Below are 5445 nucleotides of genomic sequence, written 5' to 3'. Positions count from 1 at the left end.
TAAGAGAAAAATAAGGACACTACATAATGATCAAGGGATCCATCCAAAAAGAAGATGTAACAACTGTAAATATTTATGCAGCCAACATAGGAGCACCTCAATATATAAGGCAAATGCTAACAGCCATAAAAGGGGAAATCAACAGTAACAACAATCATAGTAGGGGACTTTAACACCCCACTTTCACCAATGGAGAGATCAGCCAAAATGAAAATAAATAAGGAAACACAAGCTTTAAATGATACATTAAACAAGATGGACTTAATTGATATTTATAGGACATTCCATCCAAAAACAACAGAATACACTTTCTTCTCAAGTGCTCATGGAACATTCTCCAGGATAGATCATATCTTGGGTCACAAATCAAGCCTTGGTAAATTTAAGAAAATTGAAATTGTATCAAGTATCTTTTCCGACCACAATGCTATGAGACTAGATATCAATTACAGGAAAAGAACTGTAAAACATACAAACACATGGAGGCTAAACAGTACACTAATAAATGACCAAGAGATCACTGAAGAAATCAAAGAGGAAATCAAAAAATACCTAGAAACAACTGACAATGAAAACACGACAACCCAAAAACTATAGGATGAAGCAAAAGCAGTTCTAAGAGGGAAGATTATAGCAATACAATCCTACCTCAAGAAACAAGAAAAATCTCAAGTAAACAATTTAACCTTACACCTAAAGGAACTAGAGAAAGAAGAACAAACAAAACCCAAAGTTAGCAGAAGGGAAGAAATCATAAAGATCAGATCAGAAATAAATGAAAAAGAAATGAAGGAAACAATAGATCAATAAAACTAAAAGCTGTTTCTTTGAGAAGATAAACAAAATTGATAAACCATTAACCAGACTCATCAAGAAAGAAAGGGAGAAGACTCAAATCAATAGAATTAGAAATGAAAAAGGAGAAGTAACAACAGACACTGCAAAAATACAAAGGATCATGAGAGATTACTACAAGAACCTATATGCTAATAAAATGGACAACCTGGAAGAAATGGACAAATTCTTAGAAAAGCAAAACCCTCGGAGACTGAAACAGGAAGAAATAGAAAATATAAACAGACGAGTCAAAAGCACTGAAATTGAGACTGTGATTAAAAATCTTCCAACAAACAAAAGCCCAGGACCCGATGGCTTCACAGGCTAATTCTATCAAACATTTAGAGAAAAGCTAACACCTATCCTTCTCAAAGTCTTCCAAAATATAGCAGAGAGAGGAACACTCCCAAACTCATTCTATGAGGCCACTATCACCCTGATACCAAAACCAGACAAAGATGTCACAGAGAAAGAAACCTGCAGGCCAATATCACTGATGAACATAGATGCAAAAATCCTTAACAAAATACGAGCAAACAAAATCCAACAGTACATTAAAAGGATCATACACCGTGATCAGGTTCGTTTTATCCCAGGAATGCAAGGATTCTTTAACACACGCAAATCAATGTGATACACCATGTTAAAAAACTGAAGGAGAAAAACCATATGATCATCTCAATAGATGCAGAAAAAGCTTTTGACAATATTCAACAGCAATTTATGATAAAAACTCTGCAGAAAGTAGGCATAGAGGGAACTTACCCTAACATAATGAAGGCCATATATGACAAACCCACAGCCAACATCGTTCTCAATGGTGAAGAATTGAAAACATTTCCTCTAAGATCAGGAACAAGACAAAGTTAATCACTCTCACCACTATTATTCAAAATAGTTTTGGAAGTTTTAGCCACAGCAATCAGAGAAGAAAAAGAAATGAAATGAATCCAAATTGGAAAAGAAGAAGTAAAGCTGTCCCTATTTGCAGATGACATGATACTATACATAGAGAATCCTAACGATACTACCAGAAAACTACTAGAGCTAATCAATGAATTTAGTAAAGTAACAGGATACAAAATTAAGGCACAGAAATCTCTTGGACTCCTATGCATTAATGATGTAAAATCTGAAAGAGAAATTAAGGAAACACTCCCATTCACCATGGCAACAAAAAGAATAAACTATCTAGGAATAAACCTACCTAAGGAGACAAACGACCTGTATGCAGAAAACTATAAGGCACTGCTGAAAGAAATTAAAGATGATACAAACAGATGAAGAGATATACCATGTGCTTGGAATGGAAGACTAAACATTATGAAAATGACCATACTATCCAAAGCAATCTACAGATTCAATGTAATCCCTATCAAATTACCAATGTCATTTTTCACAGAACTAGAACAAAAAATTTCACAATTTATATGGAAACACAAAAGACCCCAAATAGCCAAAGCAATCTTGAGAAAGAAAAACAGGACTGGAGGAATCAGGCTCCCAGACTTCAGACTATACTACAAAGCTACAGTATCAAGACAGTATGGTACTGGCACAAAAACAGAAAGATAGATCAATGAAACAGGATAGAAAGCCCAGAGATAAACCCACACACATATGGTCACCTTATTTTTGATAAAGGAGGCAAGAATATACAATGGATAAAGACAGCCTCTTCAATAAGTGGTGCTGGGAAAACTGGACAGCTACATGTAAAAGAATGAAATTAGAACACTCCCTAACACCATACAAAAAAATAAACTCAAAATGGATTAAAGACCTAAATGTAAGGCCGGACACTATCAAACTCTTAGAGGAAAGCATAGGCAGAACACTCTATGACATAAATCACAGCAAGATCCTTTTTGACCCACCTCCTAGAGAAATGGAAATAAAAACAAAAATAAACAAATGGGACCTAATGAAACTTAAAAGGTTTTGCACAGCAAAGCAAACCATAAACAAGACCAAAAGACAACCCTCAGAATGGGAAAAATATTTTCAAGTGGAGCAACTGACAAAGGATTAATCTCCAAAATTTACAAGTAGCTCATGAAGCTCAATATCAAAAAAACAAACAACCTAATCCAAAAATGGGCAGAAGACCTAAATAGACATTTCTCCAAAGAAGATATACAGATTGCCAACAAACACATGAAAGGATATTCAATATCACTAATCATTAGAGAAATGCAAACCAAAACTGCAATGAGGTATCACCTCACACCAGTCAGAATGGCCATCATCAAAAAATGTACAAACAATAAATGCTGGAGAGGGTGTGGAGAGAAGGGAACCCTCCTGCACTGTTGGTGGAAATGTCAATTGATACAGCCACTGCGGAGAACAGTATGGAGGTTCCTTAAAAAACAAAAATAGAACTACCATACAACCCGGCAATCCCACTACTGTGCATACACCCTGAGAAAACCATAGTTCAAAAAGAGTCATGTACTGCCATGTTCATTGCAGCTCTGTTTACAATAGCCAGGACATGGAAGCAACCAAAATTTCCATTGACAGATGAATGGATAAAGAAGATGTGGCACATATATACAATGGAATATTACTCAGCCATAAAATGAAACAAAATTGATGTATTTGTAGTGAGGTGGACGGACCTAGAGTCTGTCATACAGAGTGAAGTAAGTCAGAAAGAGAAAAACAAATACCATATGCTAACACATATATATGGAATCTAAGAAAACAAACAAACAAAAAAAACAAAAAATGGTTCTGAGAAACCTAGGTGCAGGACAGGAATAACGACACAGACATAGAGAATGGCCTTGAGGACCCGGGGAGGGGAAGGGTAAGCTGAGACGAAGTGAGAGAGTGGCATGGACATATATACACTACCAAATATAAAATAGATAGCCAGTGGGAAGCAGCCACATAGCACAGGGAGATCAGCTCAGTGCTTTGTGACCACCTAGAGGGGTGGATATGTAAGGTGGGAGGGAGATGCAAGAGGGAGGGGATATGGGGGTATATGTATACATATAGCTGATTCACTTTGTTATACAGCAGAAACTAACACACCATTGTAAAGCAATTATACTCCAATAAAGATGTTAAATAAAGGCTACAACAAGGCACTCAGTGAACCAGCCAACAGCAAGAAAGAGGATTATAATCATGGGGTGGGTTCTTTCTGGACAGATCCTTTTTCTGTCTTTCTGCATGCTTTGGTAAACTGAACATTTAACTTCCCTTGTTTTGTGTTATGCAATCCCTTGGGAAATTTTAACTCTAACAAAGCAAACTCTCAGCTACCCTCCAATTTACCCTAAGGGAAAAATAGAGTTTTCTAAGCTTCTTTAGGAAAGGTTAGCTTTGGGTCACTGAAAATGGCAGAGTAATACTCTGCCAGTGAATGACATGTCACGAGTGATTATGGAAGAGCTAAAAAAGGAAACTAACTGATGGTCCAATCAGAGTGTATCAAAAAAACTATCTGTTTCTAAGGTGCACTCTCTCTGTCTCTCTCTCTCTCTCTCTGTATGTATATATCTATATCTATATCTATCTATCTATCTATCTATCTATCTATCTATCTATCTATATATATATATATATTTCTAACTCAAATTATATTGCAAAGAGCAAGATAGGCACTGAAGCATGTTTGCACCAAAAAAAGGACCATTTGGGGGCTTATACTGTAAAAATGTGTTCATTAATGGAAGTTATAGGTATTTACACATTGGGAAATTGCACGAACATTTCTACTCTAGTATGAGTGACACTGATAAATATTTGTACAATGTTAGTAATAACACTGCTTTACAACTAAAGTTGCAGAACGCTCAAAATAGGAATGCCTGTTTAATATACTGCAAACCATGTTGCTTAAGCTGAAGGAGAAGAAACCCCATGTCCTTATCCTCCGTAATTGCTATTCATGATTGAATTATGTATATATAGGAAACTCCTTACCTTAAGATGGTTTTGGAGAGACAAATAAACCAGGTATTACAATGAAGAAGTTTTACTATTATTATTTACAACAGAGTTTAATGGAGTGAAAGGTTAGAACTCAGTAACTTTGTTAACAGTCTTAGCCTTACAAGAGAAACATTGGTCAAGCATTGACTCAGGTCAGCAAACAACCTAATGTGTTCACCTGCTGTGTCTTTGGGTAGCCTTTAATTTATGCTTTCTTAAATACAATCTGAGTTGCTTCTTTCAAGGATCCTAACAGGTCTTGCAATTGGAAAATATTAGCCAAATGTACACATAAAGCCCTTGTGAGGTTCGTGTATTCTTTCCCCCATTAATATAGGGTCATTAAATTGTGATTTTTTGTGGTTTAGGTGTGACTGTGTATATAGCTTACTATATATAAGTTTGCTGAAGGAAACTACATACTCTACCATGTTACAGTTATTTTTAATGTTCCTTATTTGCATAGCACAGATCTTAATTTAACATCTATGTCTGGAAGTAGACTAGACTCTGGATTCTGTGCAATGAGGAATCTTATATCCTTTTCCATGATTGTATTTATAGCACCTTACTAGTGTTGAGCACACATAGGCACTCAAAAAAATTTTGCTGAATGACGGAATAAACCAAGATCTACAAGTTCTACAATTTTGGCTT

The sequence above is a fragment of the Mesoplodon densirostris genome, chromosome 1, assembly GCF_025265405.1.
Source record: "Mesoplodon densirostris isolate mMesDen1 chromosome 1, mMesDen1 primary haplotype, whole genome shotgun sequence".
NCBI lineage: Eukaryota > Metazoa > Chordata > Mammalia > Artiodactyla > Ziphiidae > Mesoplodon > Mesoplodon densirostris.
The sequence above is the reverse complement of the archived record's forward strand: the minus strand, read 5'-3'. Positions refer to the sequence as shown.